The following is a 21,000-nucleotide window of genomic DNA, read 5'->3' as shown; positions in this document are numbered from 1 at the left end:
CTTCATATAAATAGCTGTAACTTTTGATAGAAGACTCGAATACACATGTTTATGGCTTTATCTTATAGAACTCAAGGTCCCCGTGCTGGGAAAACAGGATTTGCAGCTGTTTGAGCTAAGATTTTCAAGTTATACACATGATGAAAACCTATACTTTGTTTCGGTCGAGTTCCCCATTCAAATGCATGTAACAGTGAGAAACGCACTGTCTTGGCGAAAGAAAGCGTTTTTGTACAACTTCATATAAATAGCTGTAACTTTTGATAGAAGACTCAGACAAACATGTTTATGGCTTTATCTTATAGAACTCAAGGTCCCCGTGCTGGGAAAACAGGATTTGCAGCTGTTTGAGCTAAGATTTTCAAGTTATACACATAATGAAAACCTATACTTTGTTTCGGTCGAATTCCCCATTCAAATGCATGTAACAGTGAGAAACGCACTGTCTTGGCGAAAGAAAGCGTTTTTGTACAACTTCATATAAATAGCTGTAACTTTTGATAGAAGACTCGAATACACATGTTTATGGCTTTATCTTATAGAACTCAAGGTCCCCGTGCTGGGAAAACAGGATTTGCAGCTGTTTGAGCTAAGATTTTCAAGTTATACACATAATGAAAACCTATACTTTGTTTCGGTCGAGTTCCCCATTCAAATGCATGTAACAGTGAGAAACGCACTGTCTTGGCGAAAGAAAGCGTTTTTGTACAACTTCATATAAATAGCTGTAACTTTTGATAGAAGACTCGGATACACATGTTTATGGCTTTATCTTATAGAACTCTAGGTCCCCGTGCTGGGAAAACAGGTTGTGCAGCTGTTTGAGCTAAGATTTTCAAGTTATACACATAATGAAAACCTATACTTTGTTTCGGTCGAGTTCCCCATTCAAATGCATGTAACAGTGAGAAACGCACTGTCTTGGCGAAAGAAAGCGTTTTTGTACAACTTCATATAAATAGCTGTAACTTTTGATAGAAGACTCAGACAAACATGTTTATGGCTTTATCTTATAGAACTCAAGGTCCCCGTGCTGGGAAAACAGGATTTGCAGCTGTTTGAGCTAAGATTTTCAAGTTATACACATAATGAAAACCTATACTTTGTTTCGGTCGAGTTCCCCATTCAAATGCATGTAACAGTGAGAAACGCACTGTCTTGGCGAAAGAAAGCGTTTTTGTACAACTTCATATAAATAGCTGTAACTTTTGATAGAAGACTCAGACAAACATGTTTATGGCTTTATCTTATAGAACTCAAGGTCCCCGTGCTGGGAAAACAGGATTTGCAGCTGTTTGAGCTAAGATTTTCAAGTTATACACATAATGAAAACCTATACTTTGTTTCGGTCGAGTTCCCCATTCAAATGCATGTAACAGTGAGAAACGCACTGTCTTGGCGAAAGAAAGCGTTTTTGTACAACTTCATATAAATAGCTGTAACTTTTGATAGAAGACTCAGACAAACATGTTTATGGCTTTATCTTATAGAACTCAAGGTCCCCGTGCTGGGAAAACAGGATTTGCAGCTGTTTGAGCTAAGATTTTCAAGTTATACACATAATGAAAACCTATACTTTGTTTCGGTCGAGTTCCCCATTCAAATGCATGTAACAGTGAGAAACGCGCTGTCTTGGCGAAAGAAAGCGTTTTTGTACAACTTCATATAAATAGCTGTAACCTTTGATAGAAGACTCGAATACACATGTTTATGGCTTTATCTTATAGAACTCAAGGTCCCCGTGCTGGGAAAACAGGATTTGCAGCTGTTTGAGCTAAGATTTTCAAGTTATACACATAATGAAAACCTATACTTTGTTTCGGTCGAGTTCCCCATTCAAATGCATGTAACAGTGAGAAACGCACTGTCTTGGCGAAAGAAAGCGTTTTTGTACAACTTCATATAAATAGCTGTAACTTTTGATAGAAGACTCAGACAAACATGTTTATGGCTTTATCTTATAGAACTCAAGGTCCCCGTGCTGGGAAAACAGGATTTGCAGCTGCTTGAGCTAAGATTTTCAAGTTATACACATAATGAAAACCTATACTTTGTTTCGGTCGAATTCCCCATTCAAATGCATGTAACAGTGAGAAACGCACTGTCTTGGCGAAAGAAAGCGTTTTTGTACAACTTCATATAAATAGCTGTAACTTTTGATAGAAGACTCAGACAAACATGTTTATGGCTTTATCTTATAGAACTCAAGGTCCCTGTGCTGGGAAAACAGGATTTGCAGCTGTTTGAGCTAAGATTTTCAAGTTATACACATAATGAAAACCTATACTTTGTTTCGGTCGAGTTCCCCATTCAAATGCATGTAACAGTGAGAAACGCACTCTTGGCGAAAGAAAGCGTTTTTGTACAACTTCATATAAATAGCTGTAACTTTTGATAGAAGACTCGAATACACATGTTTATGGCTTTATCTTATAGAACTCAAGGTCCCCGTGCTGGGAAAACAGGATTTGCAGCTGTTTGAGCTAAGATTTTCAAGTTATACACATAATGAAAACCTATACTTTGTTTCGGTCGAGTTCCCCATTCAAATGCATGTAACAGTGAGAAACGCACTGTCTTGGCGAAAGAAAGCGTTTTTGTACAACTTCATAATAAATCGCTGTAACTTTTGATAGAAGACTCGGATACACATGTTTATGGCTTTATCTTATAGAACTCTAGGTCCCCGTGCTGGGAAAATAGGTTGTGCAGCTGTTTGAGCTAAGATTTTCAAGTTATACACATAATGAAAACCTATACTTTGTTTCGGTCGAGTTCCCCTTTCAAATGCATGTAACAGTGAGAAACGCACTGTCTTGGCGAAAGAAAGCGTTTTTGTACAACTTCATATAAATAGCTGTAACTTTTGATAGAAGACTCAGACAAACATGTTTATGGCTTTATCTTATAGAACTCAAGGTCCCCGTGCTGGGAAAACAGGTTTTGCAGCTGTTTGAGCTAAGATTTTCAAGTTATACACATAATGAAAACCTATACTTTGTTTCGGTCGAGTTCCCCATTCAAATGCATGTAACAGTGAGAAACGCACTGTCTTGGCGAAAGAAAGCGTTTTTGTACAACTTCATATAAATAGCTGTAACTTTTGATAGAAGACTCAGACAAACATGTTTATGGCTTTATCTTATAGAACTCAAGGTCCCCGTGCTGGGAAAACAGGATTTGCAGCTGTTTGAGCTAAGATTTTCAAGTTATACACATAATGAAAACCTATACTTTGTTTCGGTCGAGTTCCCCATTCAAATGCATGTAACAGTGAGAAACGCACTGTCTTGGCGAAAGAAAGCGTTTTTGTACAACTTCATATAAATAGCTGTAACTTTTGATAGAAGACTCGAATACACATGTTTATTGCTTTATCTTATAGAACTCAAGGTCCCCTTGCTGGGAAAACAGGATTTGCAGCTGTTTGAGCTAAGATTTTCAAGTTATACACATAATGAAAACCTATACTTTGTTTCGGTCGAGTTCCCCATTCAAATGCATGTAACAGTGAGAAACGCGCTGTCTTGGCGAAAGAAAGCGTTTTTGTACAACTTCATATAAATAGCTGTAACTTTTGATAGAAGACTCAGACAAACATGTTTATGGCTTTATCTTATAGAACTCAAGGTCCCCGTGCAGGGAAAACAGGATTTGCAGCTGTTTGAGCTAAGATTTTCAAGTTATACACATAATGAAAACCTATACTTTGTTTCGGTCGAGTTCCCCATTCAAATGCATGTAACAGTGAGAAACGCACTGTCTTGGCGAAAGAAAGCGTTTTTGTACAACTTCATATAAATAGCTGTAACTTTTGATAGAAGACTCGAATACACATGTTTATTGCTTTATCTTATAGAACTCAAGGTCCCCGTGCTGGGAAAACAGGATTTGCAGCTGTTTGAGCTAAGATTTTCAAGTTATACACATAATGAAAACCTATACTTTGTTTCGGTCGAGTTCCCCATTCAAATGCATGTAACAGTGAGAAACGCACTGTCTTGGCGAAAGAAAGCGTTTTTGTACAACTTCATATAAATAGCTGTAACTTTTGATAGAAGACTCGAATACACATGTTTATTGCTTTATCTTATAGAACTCAAGGTCCCCGTGCTGGGAAACCAGGATTTGCAGCTGTTTGAGCTAAGATTTTCAAGTTATACACATAATGAAAACCTATACTTTGTTTCGGTCGAGTTCCCCATTCAAATGCATGTAACAGTGAGAAACGCACTGTCTTGGCGAAAGAAAGCGTTTTTGTACAACTTCATATAAATAGCTGTAAGTTTTGATAGAAGACTCAAACAAACATGTTTATGGCTTTATCTTATAGAACTCAAGGTCCCCGTGCTGGGAAAACAGGATTTGCAGCTGTTTGAGCTAAGATTTTCAAGTTATACACATAATGAAAACCTATACTTTGTTTCGGTCGAGTTCCCCATTCAAATGCATGTAACAGTGAGAAACGCGCTGTCTTGGCGAAAGAAAGCGTTTTTGTACAACTTCATATAAATAGCTGTAACTTTTGATAGAAGACTCAGACAAACATGTTTATGGCTTTATCTTATAGAACTCAAGGTCCCCGTGCTGGGAAAACAGGATTTGCAGCTGTTTGAGCTAAGATTTTCAAGTTATACACATAATGAAAACCTATACTTTGTTTCGGTCGAGTTCCCCATTCAAATGCATGTAACAGTGAGAAACGCGCTGTCTTGGCGAAAGAAAGCGTTTTTGTACAACTTCATATAAATAGCTGTAACTTTTGATAGAAGACTCGAATACACATGTTTATGGCTTTATCTTATAGAACTCAAGGTCCCCTTGCTGGGAAAACAGGATTTGCAGCTGTTTGAGCTAAGATTTTCAAGTTATACACATAATGAAAACCTATACTTTGTTTCGGTCGAGTTCCCCATTCAAATGCATGTAACAGTGAGAAACGCACTGTCTTGGCGAAAGAAAGCGTTTTTGTACAACTTCATATAAATAGCTGTAACTTTTGATAGAAGACTCAGACAAACATGTTTATGGCTTTATCTTATAGAACTCAAGGTCCCCGTGCTGGGAAAACAGGATTTGCAGCTGTTTGAGCTAAGATTTCCAAGTTATACACATAATGAAAACCTATACTTTGTTTCGGTCGAGTTCCCCATTCAAATGCATGTAACAGTGAGAAACGCACTGTCTTGGCGAAAGAAAGCGTTTTTGTACAACTTCATATAAATAGCTGTAACTTTTGATAGAAGACTCGGATACACATGTTTATGGCTTTATCTTATAGAACTCTAGGTCCCCGTGCTGGGAAAATAGGTTGTGCAGCTGTTTGAGCTAAGATTTTCAAGTTATACACATAATGAAAACCTATACTTTGTTTCGGTCGAGTTCCCCATTCAAATGCATGTAACAGTGAGAAACGCACTGTCTTGGCGAAAGAAAGCGTTTTTGTACAACTTCATATAAATAGCTGTAACTTTTGATAGAAGACTCAGACAAACATGTTTATGGCTTTATCTTATAGAACTCAAGGTCCCCGTGCTGGGAAAACAGGTTTTGCAGCTGTTTGAGCTAAGATTTTCAAGTTATACACATAATGAAAACCTATACTTTGTTTCGGTCGAGTTCCCCATTCAAATGCATGTAACAGTGAGAAACGCACTGTCTTGGCGAAAGAAAGCGTTTTTGTACAACTTCATATAAATAGCTGTAACTTTTGATAGAAGACTCAGACAAACATGTTTATGGCTTTATCTTATAGAACTCAAGGTCCCCGTGCTGGGAAAACAGGATTTGCAGCTGTTTGAGCTAAGATTTTCAAGTTATACACATAATGAAAACCTATACTTTGTTTCGGTCGAGTTCCCCATTCAAATGCATGTAACAGTGAGAAACGCACTGTCTTGGCGAAAGAAAGCGTTTTTGTACAACTTCATATAAATAGCTGTAACTTTTGATAGAAGACTCGAATACACATGTTTATTGCTTTATCTTATAGAACTCTAGGTCCCCGTGCTGGGAAAATAGGTTGTGCAGCTGTTTGAGCTAAGATTTTCAAGTTATACACATAATGAAAACCTATACTTTGTTTCGGTCGAGTTCCCCATTCAAATGCATGTAACAGTGAGAAACGCGCTGTCTTGGCGAAAGAAAGCGTTTTTGTACAACTTCATATAAATAGCTGTAACTTTTGATAGAAGACTCAGACAAACATGTTTATGGCTTTATCTTATAGAACTCAAGGTCCCCGTGCTGGGAAAACAGGATTTGCAGCTGTTTGAGCTAAGATTTTCAAGTTATACACATAATGAAAACCTATACTTTGTTTCGGTCGAGTTCCCCATTCAAATGCATGTAACAGTGAGAAACGCACTGTCTTGGCGAAAGAAAGCGTTTTTGTACACCTTCATATAAATAGCTGTAACTTTTGATAGAAGACTCGGATACACATGTTTATTGCTTTATCTTATAGAACTCTAGGTCCCCGTGCTGGGAAAATAGGTTGTGCAGCTGTTTGAGCTAAGATTTTCAAGTTATACACATAATGAAAACCTATACTTTGTTTCGGTCGAGTTCCCCATTCAAATGCATGTAACAGTGAGAAACGCGCTGTCTTGGCGAAAGAAAGCGTTTTTGTACAACTTCATATAAATAGCTGTAACTTTTGATAGAAGACTCAGACAAACATGTTTATGGCTTTATCTTATAGAACTCAAGGTCCCCGTGCTGGGAAAACAGGATTTGCAGCTGTTTGAGCTAAGATTTTCAAGTTATACACATAATGAAAACCTATACTTTGTTTCGGTCGAGTTCCCCATTCAAATGCATGTAACAGTGAGAAACGCACTGTCTTGGCGAAAGAAAGCGTTTTTGTACACCTTCATATAAATAGCTGTAACTTTTGATAGAAGACTCGGATACACATGTTTATGGCTTTATCTTATAGAACTCTAGGTCCCAGTGCTGGGAAAATAGGTTGTGCAGCTGTTTGAGCTAAGATTTTCAAGTTATACACATAATGAAAACCTATACTTTGTTTCGGTCGAGTTCCCCATTCAAATGCATGTAACAGTGAGAAACGCACTGTCTTGGCGAAAGAAAGCGTTTTTGTACAACTTCATATAAATAGCTGTAACTTTTGATAGAAGACTCGAATACACATGTTTATGGCTTTATCTTATAGAACTCAAGGTCCCCGTGCTGGGAAAACAGGATTTGCAGCTGTTTGAGCTAAGATTTTCAAGTTATACACATAATGAAAACCTATACTTTGTTTCGGTCGAGTTCCCCATTCAAATGCATGTAACAGTGAGAAACGCACTGTCTTGGCGAAAGAAAGCGTTTTTGTACAACTTCATATAAATAGCTGTAACTTTTGATAGAAGACTCGGATACACATGTTTATGGCTTTATCTTATAGAACTCTAGGTCCCCGTGCTGGGAAAACAGGTTGTGCAGCTGTTTGAGCTAAGATTTTCAAGTTATACACATAATGAAAACCTATACTTTGTTTCGGTCGAGTTCCCCATTCAAATGCATGTAACAGTGAGAAACGCACTGTCTTGGCGAAAGAAAGCGTTTTTGTACAACTTCATATAAATAGCTGTAACTTTTGATAGAAGACTCAGACAAACATGTTTATGGCTTTATCTTATAGAACTCAAGGTCCCCGTGCTGGGAAAACAGGATTTGCAGCTGTTTGAGCTAAGATTTTCAAGTTATACACATAATGAAAACCTATACTTTGTTTCGGTCGAGTTCCCCATTCAAATGCATGTAACAGTGAGAAACGCACTGTCTTGGCGAAAGAAAGCGTTTTTGTACAACTTCATATAAATAGCTGTAACTTTTGATAGAAGACTCAGACAAACATGTTTATGGCTTTATCTTATAGAACTCAAGGTCCCCGTGCTGGGAAAACAGGATTTGCAGCTGTTTGAGCTAAGATTTTCAAGTTATACACATAATGAAAACCTATACTTTGTTTCGGTCGAGTTCCCCATTCAAATGCATGTAACAGTGAGAAACGCACTGTCTTGGCGAAAGAAAGCGTTTTTGTACAACTTCATATAAATAGCTGTAACTTTTGATAGAAGACTCAGACAAACATGTTTATGGCTTTATCTTATAGAACTCAAGGTCCCCGTGCTGGGAAAACAGGATTTGCAGCTGTTTGAGCTAAGATTTTCAAGTTATACACATAATGAAAACCTATACTTTGTTTCGGTCGAGTTCCCCATTCAAATGCATGTAACAGTGAGAAACGCGCTGTCTTGGCGAAAGAAAGCGTTTTTGTACAACTTCATATAAATAGCTGTAACCTTTGATAGAAGACTCGAATACACATGTTTATGGCTTTATCTTATAGAACTCAAGGTCCCCGTGCTGGGAAAACAGGATTTGCAGCTGTTTGAGCTAAGATTTTCAAGTTATACACATAATGAAAACCTATACTTTGTTTCGGTCGAGTTCCCCATTCAAATGCATGTAACAGTGAGAAACGCACTGTCTTGGCGAAAGAAAGCGTTTTTGTACAACTTCATATAAATAGCTGTAACTTTTGATAGAAGACTCAGACAAACATGTTTATGGCTTTATCTTATAGAACTCAAGGTCCCCGTGCTGGGAAAACAGGATTTGCAGCTGCTTGAGCTAAGATTTTCAAGTTATACACATAATGAAAACCTATACTTTGTTTCGGTCGAATTCCCCATTCAAATGCATGTAACAGTGAGAAACGCACTGTCTTGGCGAAAGAAAGCGTTTTTGTACAACTTCATATAAATAGCTGTAACTTTTGATAGAAGACTCAGACAAACATGTTTATGGCTTTATCTTATAGAACTCAAGGTCCCTGTGCTGGGAAAACAGGATTTGCAGCTGTTTGAGCTAAGATTTTCAAGTTATACACATAATGAAAACCTATACTTTGTTTCGGTCGAGTTCCCCATTCAAATGCATGTAACAGTGAGAAACGCACTCTTGGCGAAAGAAAGCGTTTTTGTACAACTTCATATAAATAGCTGTAACTTTTGATAGAAGACTCGAATACACATGTTTATGGCTTTATCTTATAGAACTCAAGGTCCCCGTGCTGGGAAAACAGGATTTGCAGCTGTTTGAGCTAAGATTTTCAAGTTATACACATAATGAAAACCTATACTTTGTTTCGGTCGAGTTCCCCATTCAAATGCATGTAACAGTGAGAAACGCACTGTCTTGGCGAAAGAAAGCGTTTTTGTACAACTTCATAATAAATCGCTGTAACTTTTGATAGAAGACTCGGATACACATGTTTATGGCTTTATCTTATAGAACTCTAGGTCCCCGTGCTGGGAAAATAGGTTGTGCAGCTGTTTGAGCTAAGATTTTCAAGTTATACACATAATGAAAACCTATACTTTGTTTCGGTCGAGTTCCCCTTTCAAATGCATGTAACAGTGAGAAACGCACTGTCTTGGCGAAAGAAAGCGTTTTTGTACAACTTCATATAAATAGCTGTAACTTTTGATAGAAGACTCAGACAAACATGTTTATGGCTTTATCTTATAGAACTCAAGGTCCCCGTGCTGGGAAAACAGGTTTTGCAGCTGTTTGAGCTAAGATTTTCAAGTTATACACATAATGAAAACCTATACTTTGTTTCGGTCGAGTTCCCCATTCAAATGCATGTAACAGTGAGAAACGCACTGTCTTGGCGAAAGAAAGCGTTTTTGTACAACTTCATATAAATAGCTGTAACTTTTGATAGAAGACTCAGACAAACATGTTTATGGCTTTATCTTATAGAACTCAAGGTCCCCGTGCTGGGAAAACAGGATTTGCAGCTGTTTGAGCTAAGATTTTCAAGTTATACACATAATGAAAACCTATACTTTGTTTCGGTCGAGTTCCCCATTCAAATGCATGTAACAGTGAGAAACGCACTGTCTTGGCGAAAGAAAGCGTTTTTGTACAACTTCATATAAATAGCTGTAACTTTTGATAGAAGACTCGAATACACATGTTTATTGCTTTATCTTATAGAACTCAAGGTCCCCTTGCTGGGAAAACAGGATTTGCAGCTGTTTGAGCTAAGATTTTCAAGTTATACACATAATGAAAACCTATACTTTGTTTCGGTCGAGTTCCCCATTCAAATGCATGTAACAGTGAGAAACGCGCTGTCTTGGCGAAAGAAAGCGTTTTTGTACAACTTCATATAAATAGCTGTAACTTTTGATAGAAGACTCAGACAAACATGTTTATGGCTTTATCTTATAGAACTCAAGGTCCCCGTGCAGGGAAAACAGGATTTGCAGCTGTTTGAGCTAAGATTTTCAAGTTATACACATAATGAAAACCTATACTTTGTTTCGGTCGAGTTCCCCATTCAAATGCATGTAACAGTGAGAAACGCACTGTCTTGGCGAAAGAAAGCGTTTTTGTACAACTTCATATAAATAGCTGTAACTTTTGATAGAAGACTCGAATACACATGTTTATTGCTTTATCTTATAGAACTCAAGGTCCCCGTGCTGGGAAAACAGGATTTGCAGCTGTTTGAGCTAAGATTTTCAAGTTATACACATAATGAAAACCTATACTTTGTTTCGGTCGAGTTCCCCATTCAAATGCATGTAACAGTGAGAAACGCACTGTCTTGGCGAAAGAAAGCGTTTTTGTACAACTTCATATAAATAGCTGTAACTTTTGATAGAAGACTCGAATACACATGTTTATTGCTTTATCTTATAGAACTCAAGGTCCCCGTGCTGGGAAACCAGGATTTGCAGCTGTTTGAGCTAAGATTTTCAAGTTATACACATAATGAAAACCTATACTTTGTTTCGGTCGAGTTCCCCATTCAAATGCATGTAACAGTGAGAAACGCACTGTCTTGGCGAAAGAAAGCGTTTTTGTACAACTTCATATAAATAGCTGTAAGTTTTGATAGAAGACTCAGACAAACATGTTTATGGCTTTATCTTATAGAACTCAAGGTCCCCGTGCTGGGAAAACAGGATTTGCAGCTGTTTGAGCTAAGATTTTCAAGTTATACACATAATGAAAACCTATACTTTGTTTCGGTCGAGTTCCCCATTCAAATGCATGTAACAGTGAGAAACGCGCTGTCTTGGCGAAAGAAAGCGTTTTTGTACAACTTCATATAAATAGCTGTAACTTTTGATAGAAGACTCAGACAAACATGTTTATGGCTTTATCTTATAGAACTCAAGGTCCCCGTGCTGGGAAAACAGGATTTGCAGCTGTTTGAGCTAAGATTTTCAAGTTATACACATAATGAAAACCTATACTTTGTTTCGGTCGAGTTCCCCATTCAAATGCATGTAACAGTGAGAAACGCGCTGTCTTGGCGAAAGAAAGCGTTTTTGTACAACTTCATATAAATAGCTGTAACTTTTGATAGAAGACTCGAATACACATGTTTATGGCTTTATCTTATAGAACTCAAGGTCCCCTTGCTGGGAAAACAGGATTTGCAGCTGTTTGAGCTAAGATTTTCAAGTTATACACATAATGAAAACCTATACTTTGTTTCGGTCGAGTTCCCCATTCAAATGCATGTAACAGTGAGAAACGCACTGTCTTGGCGAAAGAAAGCGTTTTTGTACAACTTCATATAAATAGCTGTAACTTTTGATAGAAGACTCAGACAAACATGTTTATGGCTTTATCTTATAGAACTCAAGGTCCCCGTGCTGGGAAAACAGGATTTGCAGCTGTTTGAGCTAAGATTTTCAAGTTATACACATAATGAAAACCTATACTTTGTTTCGGTCGAGTTCCCCATTCAAATGCATGTAACAGTGAGAAACGCACTGTCTTGGCGAAAGAAAGCGTTTTTGTACACCTTCATATAAATAGCTGTAACTTTTGATAGAAGACTCGAATACACATGTTTATGGCTTTATCTTATAGAACTCAAGGTCCCCGTGCTGGGAAAACAGGATTTGCAGCTGTTTGAGCTAAGATTTTCAAGTTATACACATAATGAAAACCTATACTTTGTTTCGGTCGAGTTCCCCATTCAAATGCATGTAACAGTGAGAAACGCGCTGTCTTGGCGAAAGAAAGCGTTTTTGTACAACTTCATATAAATAGCTGTAACTTTTGATAGAAGACTCAGACAAACATGTTTATGGCTTTATCTTATAGAACTCAAGGTCCCCGTGCAGGGAAAACAGGATTTGCAGCTGTTTGAGCTAAGATTTTCAAGTTATACACATAATGAAAACCTATACTTTGTTTCGGTCGAGTTCCCCATTCAAATGCATGTAACAGTGAGAAACGCACTGTCTTGGCGAAAGAAAGCGTTTTTGTACAACTTCATATAAATAGCTGTAACTTTTGATAGAAGACTCGAATACACATGTTTATTGCTTTATCTTATAGAACTCAAGGTCCCCGTGCTGGGAAAACAGGATTTGCAGCTGTTTGAGCTAAGATTTCCAAGTTATACACATAATGAAAACCTATACTTTGTTTCGGTCGAGTTCCCCATTCAAATGCATGTAACAGTGAGAAACGCACTGTCTTGGCGAAAGAAAGCGTTTTTGTACAACTTCATATAAATAGCTGTAACTTTTGATAGAAGACTCGAATACACATGTTTATTGCTTTATCTTATAGAACTCAAGGTCCCCGTGCTGGGAAACCAGGATTTGCAGCTGTTTGAGCTAAGATTTTCAAGTTATACACATAATGAAAACCTATACTTTGTTTCGGTCGAGTTCCCCATTCAAATGCATGTAACAGTGAGAAACGCACTGTCTTGGCGAAAGAAAGCGTTTTTGTACAACTTCATATAAATAGCTGTAACTTTTGATAGAAGACTCAGACAAACATGTTTATGGCTTTATCTTATAGAACTCAAGGTCCCCGTGCTGGGAAAACAGGATTTGCAGCCGTTTGAGCTAAGATTTTCAAGTTATACACATAATGAAAACCTATACTTTGTTTCGGTCGAGTTCCCCATTCAAATGCATGTAACAGTGAGAAACGCGCTGTCTTGGCGAAAGAAAGCGTTTTTGTACAACTTCATATAAATAGCTGTAACTTTTGATAGAAGACTCAGACAAACATGTTTATGGCTTTATCTTATAGAACTCAAGGTCCCCGTGCTGGGAAAACAGGATTTGCAGCTGTTTGAGCTAAGATTTTCAAGTTATACACATAATGAAAACCTATACTTTGTTTCGGTCGAGTTCCCCATTCAAATGCATGTAACAGTGAGAAACGCGCTGTCTTGGCGAAAGAAAGCGTTTTTGTACAACTTCATATAAATAGCTGTAACTTTTGATAGAAGACTCGAATACACATGTTTATGGCTTTATCTTATAGAACTCAAGGTCCCCTTGCTGGGAAAACAGGATTTGCAGCTGTTTGAGCTAAGATTTTCAAGTTATACACATAATGAAAACCTATACTTTGTTTCGGTCGAGTTCCCCATTCAAATGCATGTAACAGTGAGAAACGCGCTGTCTTGGCGAAAGAAAGCGTTTTTGTACAACTTCATATAAATAGCTGTAACTTTTGATAGAAGACTCGAATACACATGTTTATGGCTTTATCTTATAGAACTCAAGGTCCCCTTGCTGGGAAAACAGGATTTGCAGCTGTTTGAGCTAAGATTTTCAAGTTATACACATAATGAAAACCTATACTTTGTTTCGGTCGAGTTCCCCATTCAAATGCATGTAACAGTGAGAAACGCACTGTCTTGGCGAAAGAAAGCGTTTTTGTACAACTTCATATAAATAGCTGTAACTTTTGATAGAAGACTCAGACAAACATGTTTATGGCTTTATCTTATAGAACTCAAGGTCCCCGTGCTGGGAAAACAGGATTTGCAGCTGTTTGAGCTAAGATTTTCAAGTTATACACATAATGAAAACCTATACTTTGTTTCGGTCGAGTTCCCCATTCAAATGCATGTAACAGTGAGAAACGCACTGTCTTGGCGAAAGAAAGCGTTTTTGTACACCTTCATATAAATAGCTGTAACTTTTGATAGAAGACTCGAATACACATGTTTATGGCTTTATCTTATAGAACTCAAGGTCCCCGTGCTGGGAAAACAGGATTTGCAGCTGTTTGAGCTAAGATTTTCAAGTTATACACATAATGAAAACCTATACTTTGTTTCGGTCGAGTTCCCCATTCAAATGCATGTAACAGTGAGAAACGCGCTGTCTTGGCGAAAGAAAGCGTTTTTGTACAACTTCATATAAATAGCTGTAACTTTTGATAGAAGACTCAGACAAACATGTTTATGGCTTTATCTTATAGAACTCAAGGTCCCCGTGCTGGGAAAACAGGATTTGCAGCTGTTTGAGCTAAGATTTTCAAGTTATACACATAATGAAAACCTATACTTTGTTTCGGTCGAGTTCCCCATTCAAATGCATGTAACAGTGAGAAACGCACTGTCTTGGCGAAAGAAAGCGTTTTTGTACAACTTCATATAAATAGCTGTAACTTTTGATAGAAGACTCGAATACACATGTTTATTGCTTTATCTTATAGAACTCAAGGTCCCCTTGCTGGGAAAACAGGATTTTCAGCTGTTTGAGCTAAGATTTTCAAGTTATACACATAATGAAAACCTATACTTTGTTTCGGTAGAGTTCCCCATTCAAATGCATGTAATAGTGAGAAACGCACTGTCTTGGCGAAAGAAAGCGTTTTTGTACAACTTCATATAAATAGCTGTAACTTTTGATAGAAGACTCAGACAAACATGTTTATGGCTTTATCTTATAGAACTCAAGGTCCCCGTGCTGGGAAAACAGGTTTTGCAGCTGTTTGAGCTAAGATTTCCAAGTTATACACATAATGAAAACCTATACTTTGTTTCGGTCGAGTTCCCCATTCAAATGCATGTAACAGTGAGAAACGCACTGTCTTGGCGAAAGAAAGCGTTTTTGTACAACTTCATATAAATAGCTGTAACTTTTGATAGAAGACTCAGAAACACATGTTTATGGCTTTATCTTATAGAACTCAAGGTCCCCGTGCTGGGAAAACAGGTTTTGCAGCCGTTTGAGCTAAGATTTTAAAATTATTCACATAATGAAAACCTATACTTTGTTTCAGGCGAGTTCCCCATTCAAATGCATGTAACAGTGAGAAACGCATTGTCTTGGCGAAATAAAGCGTTTTTGAACAACTTCATATAAATCGCTGTAACTTTTGATAGAAGACTCAGACAAACATGTTTATGGCTTTATCTTATAGAACTCAAGGTCCCCGTGCTGGGAAAACAGGTTGTGCAGCCGTTTGAGCTAAGATTTTCAAGTTATACACATAATGAAAACCTATACTTTGTTTCGGTCGAGTTCCCCATTCAAATGCATGTAACAGTGAGAAACGCGCTGTCTTGGCGAAAGAAAGCGTTTTTGTACAACTTCATATAAATAGCTGTAACTTTTGATAGAAGACTCAGACAAACATGTTTATGGCTTTATCTTATAGAACTCAAGGTCCCCGTGCTGGGAAAACAGGATTTGCAGCTGTTTGAGCTAAGATTTTCAAGTTATACACATAATGAAAACCTATACTTTGTTTCGGTCGAGTTCCCCATTCAAATGCATGTAACAGTGAGAAACGCGCTGTCTTGGCGAAAGAAAGCGTTTTTGTACAACTTCATATAAATAGCTGTAACTTTTGATAGAAGACTCGAATACACATGTTTATGGCTTTATCTTATAGAACTCAAGGTCCCCTTGCTGGGAAAACAGGATTTGCAGCTGTTTGAGCTAAGATTTTCAAGTTATACACATAATGAAAACCTATACTTTGTTTCGGTCGAGTTCCCCATTCAAATGCATGTAACAGTGAGAAACGCACTGTCTTGGCGAAAGAAAGCGTTTTTGTACAACTTCATATAAATAGCTGTAACTTTTGATAGAAGACTCAGACAAACATGTTTATGGCTTTATCTTATAGAACTCAAGGTCCCCGTGCTGGGAAAACAGGATTTGCAGCTGTTTGAGCTAAGATTTTCAAGTTATACACATAATGAAAACCTATACTTTGTTTCGGTCGAGTTCCCCATTCAAATGCATGTAACAGTGAGAAATGCGCTGTCTTGGCGAAAGAAAGCGTTTTTGTACAACTTCATATAAATAGCTGTAACTTTTGATAGAAGACTCAGACAAACATGTTTATGGCTTTATCTTATAGAACTCAAGGTCCCCGTGCTGGGAAAACAGGATTTGCAGCTGTTTGAGCTAAGATTTTCAAGTTATACACATAATGAAAACCTATACTTTGTTTCGGTCGAGTTCCCCATTCAAATGCATGTAACAGTGAGAAACGCGCTGTCTTGGCGAAAGAAAGCGTTTTTGTACAACTTCATATAAATAGCTGTAACTTTTGATAGAAGACTCGAATACACATGTTTATTGCTTTATCTTATAGAACTCAAGGTCCCCTTGCTGGGAAAACAGGATTTTCAGCTGTTTGAGCTAAGATTTTCAAGTTATACACATAATGAAAACCTATACTTTGTTTCGGTCGAGTTCCCCATTCAAATGCATGTAATAGTGAGAAACGCACTGTCTTGGCGAAAGAAAGCGTTTTTGTACAACTTCATATAAATAGCTGTAACTTTTGATAGAAGACTCAGACAAACATGTTTATGGCTTTATCTTATAGAACTCAAGGTCCCCGTGCTGGGAAAACAGGATTTGCAGCTGTTTGAGCTAAGATTTTCAAGTTATACACATAATGAAAACCTATACTTTGTTTCGGTCGAGTTCCCCATTCAAATGCATGTAACAGTGAGAAACGCACTGTCTTGGCGAAAGAAAGCGTTTTTGTACAACTTCATATAAATAGCTGTAACTTTTGATAGAAGACTCAGACAAACATGTTTATGGCTTTATCTTATAGAACTCAAGGTCCCCGTGCTGGGAAAACAGGTTTTGCAGCTGTTTGAGCTAAGATTTCTAAGTTATACACATAATGAAAACCTATACTTTGTTTCGGTCGAGTTCCCCATTCAAATGCATGTAACAGTGAGAAAGGCACTGTCTTGGCGAAAGAAAGCGTTTTTGTACAACTTCATATAAATAGCTGTAACTTTTGATAGAAGACTCGAATACACATGTTTATTGCTTTATCTTATAGAACTCAAGGTCCCCGTGCTGGGAAACCAGGATTTGCAGCTGTTTGAGCTAAGATTTTCAAGTTATACACATAATGAAAACCTATACTTTGTTTCGGTCGAGTTCCCCATTCAAATGCATGTAACAGTGAGAAACGCACTGTCTTGGCGAAAGAAAGCGTTTTTGTACAACTTCATATAAATAGCTGTAACTTTTGATAGAAGACTCAGACAAACATGTTTATGGCTTTATCTTATAGAACTCAAGGTCCCCGTGCTGGGAAAACAGGTTTTGCAGCTGTTTGAGCTAAGATTTCTAAGTTATACACATAATGAAAACCTATACTTTGTTTCGGTCGAGTTCCCCATTCAAATGCATGTAACAGTGAGAAACGCACTGTCTTGGCGAAAGAAAGCGTTTTTGTACAACTTCATATAAATAGCTGTAACTTTTGATAGAAGACTCGAATACACATGTTTATTGCTTTATCTTATAGAACTCAAGGTCCCCGTGCTGGGAAACCAGGATTTGCAGCTGTTTGAGCTAAGATTTTCAAGTTATACACATAATGAAAACCTATACTTTGTTTCGGTCGAGTTCCCCATTCAAATGCATGTAACAGTGAGAAACGCACTGTCTTGGCGAAAGAAAGCGTTTTTGTACAACTTCATATAAATAGCTGTAACTTTTGATAGAAGACTCAGACAAACATGTTTATGGCTTTATCTTATAGAACTCAAGGTCCCCGTGCTGGGAAAACAGGATTTGCAGCTGTTTGAGCTAAGATTTTCAAGTTATACACATAATGAAAACCTATACTTTGTTTCGGTCGACTTCCCCATTCAAATGCATGTAACAGTGAGAAACGCGCTGTCTTGGCGAAAGAAAGCGTTTTTGTACAACTTCATATAAATAGCTGTAACTTTTGATAGAAGACTCAGACAAACATGTTTATGGCTTTATCTTATAGAACTCAAGGTCCCCGTGCTGGGAAAACAGGATTTGCAGCTGTTTGAGCTAAGATTTTCAAGTTATACACATAATGAAAACCTATACTTTGTTTCGGTCGAGTTCCCCATTCAAATGCATGTAACAGTGAGAAACGCGCTGTCTTGGCGAAAGAAAGCGTTTTTGAACAACTTCATATAAATAGCTGTAACTTTTGATAGAAGACTCGAATACACATGTTTATGGCTTTATCTTATAGAACTCAAGGTCCCCTTGCTGGGAAAACAGGATTTGCAGCTGTTTGAGCTAAGATTTTCAAGTTATACACATAATGAAAACCTATACTTTGTTTCGGTCGAGTTCCCCATTCAAATGCATGTAACAGTGAGAAACGCACTGTCTTGGCGAAAGAAAGCGTTTTTGTACAACTTCATATAAATAGCTGTAACTTTTGATAGAAGACTCAGACAAACATGTTTATGGCTTTATCTTATAGAACTCAAGGTCCCCTTGCTGGGAAAACAGGATTTGCAGCTGTTTGAGCTAAGACTTTCAAGTTATACACATAATGAAAACCTATACTTTGTTTCGGTCGAGTTCCCCATTCAAATGCATGTAACAGTGAGAAACGCACTGTCTTGGCGAAAGAAAGCGTTTTTGTACAACTTCATATAAATAGCTGTAACTTTTGATAGAAGACTCAGACAAACATGTTTATGGCTTTATCTTATAGAACTCAAGGTCCCCGTGCTGGGAAAACAGGATTTGCAGCTGTTTGAGCTAAGATTTTCAAGTTATACACATAATGAAAACCTATACTTTGTTTCGGTCGAGTTCCCCATTCAAATGCATGTAACAGTGAGAAACGCGCTGTCTTGGCGAAAGAAAGCGTTTTTGTACAACTTCATATAAATAGCTGTAACTTTTGATAGAAGACTCAGACAAACATGTTTATGGCTTTATCTTATAGAACTCAAGGTCCCCGTGCTGGGAAAACAGGATTTGCAGCTGTTTGAGCTAAGATTTTCAAGTTATACACATAATGAAAACCTATACTTTGTTTCGGTCGAGTTCCCCATTCAAATGCATGTAACAGTGAGAAACGCGCTGTCTTGGCGAAAGAAAGCGTTTTTGTACAACTTCATATAAATAGCTGTAACTTTTGATAGAAGACTCGAATACACATGTTTATTGCTTTATCTTATAGAACTCAAGGTCCCCTTGCTGGGAAAACAGGATTTTCAGCTGTTTGAGCTAAGATTTTCAAGTTATACACATAATGAAAACCTATACTTTGTTTCGGTCGAGTTCCCCATTCAAATGCATGTAATAGTGAGAAACGCACTGTCTTGGCGAAAGAAAGCGTTTTTGTACAACTTCATATAAATAGCTGTAACTTTTGATAGAAGACTCAGACAAACATGTTTATGGCTTTATCTTATAGAACTCAAGGTCCCCGTGCTGGGAAAACAGGATTTGCAGCTGTTTGAGCTAAGATTTTCAAGTTATACACATAATGAAAACCTATACTTTGTTTCGGTCGAGTTCCCCATTCAAATGCATGTAACAGTGAGAAACGCACTGTCTTGGCGAAACAAAGCGTTTTTGTACAACTTCATATAAATAGCTGTAACTTTTGATAGAAGACTCAGACAAACATGTTTATGGCTTTATCTTATAGAACTCAAGGTCCCCGTGCTGGGAAAACAGGTTTTGCAGCTGTTTGAGCTAAGATTTCTAAGTTATACACATAATGAAAACCTATACTTTGTTTCGGTCGAGTTCCCCATTCAAATGCATGTAACAGTGAGAAACGCACTGTCTTGGCGAAAGAAAGCGTTTTTGTACAACTTCATATAAATAGCTGTAACTTTTGATAGAAGACTCGAATACACATGTTTATTGCTTTATCTTATAGAACTCAAGGTCCCCGTGCTGGGAAACCAGGATTTGCAGCTGTTTGAGCTAAGATTTTCAAGTTATACACATAATGAAAACCTATACTTTGTTTCGGTCGAGTTCCCCATTCAAATGCATGTAACAGTGAGAAACGCACTGTCTTGGCGAAAGAAAGCGTTTTTGTACAACTTCATATAAATAGCTGTAACTTTTGATAGAAGACTCAGACAAACATGTTTATGGCTTTATCTTATAGAACTCAAGGTCCCCGTGCTGGGAAAACAGGATTTGCAGCTGTTTGAGCTAAGATTTTCAAGTTATACACATAATGAAAACCTATACTTTGTTTCGGTCGAGTTCCCCATTCAAATGCATGTAACAGTGAGAAACGCGCTGTCTTGGCGAAAGAAAGCGTTTTTGTACAACTTCATATAAATAGCTGTAACTTTTGATAGAAGACTCAGACAAACATATTTATGGCTTTATCTTATAGAACTCAAGGTCCCCGTGCTGGGAAAACAGGATTTGCAGCTGTTTGAGCTAAGATTTTCAAGTTATACACATAATGAAAACCTATACTTTGTTTCGGTCGAGTTCCCCATTCAAATGCATGTAACAGTGAGAAACGCGCTGTCTTGGCGAAAGAAAGCGTTTTTGTACAACTTCATATAAATAGCTGTAACTTTTGATAGAAGACTCAGACAAACATGTTTATGGCTTTATCTTATAGAACTCAAGGTCCCCGTGCTGGGAAAACAGGATTTGCAGCTGTTTGAGCTAAGATTTTCAAGTTATACACATAATGAAAACCTATACTTTGTTTCGGTCGAGTTCCCCATTCAAATGCATGTAACAGTGAGAAACGCGCTGTCTTGGCGAAAGAAAGCGTTTTTGTACAACTTCATATAAATAGCTGTAACTTTTGATAGAAGACTCGAATACACATGTTTATTGCTTTATCTTATAGAACTCAAGGTCCCCTTGCTGGGAAAACAGGATTTTCAGCTGTTTGAGCTAAGATTTTCAAGTTATACACATAATGAAA

Source organism: Copadichromis virginalis, linkage group LG6 (genome assembly GCF_057382275.1).
Source record: "Copadichromis virginalis isolate Kocher_CV1m ecotype Utaka linkage group LG6, C_Virginalis_male_GT1.1, whole genome shotgun sequence".
Lineage (NCBI taxonomy): Eukaryota > Metazoa > Chordata > Actinopteri > Cichliformes > Cichlidae > Copadichromis > Copadichromis virginalis.
Note: the sequence above shows the minus strand (reverse complement) of the source record.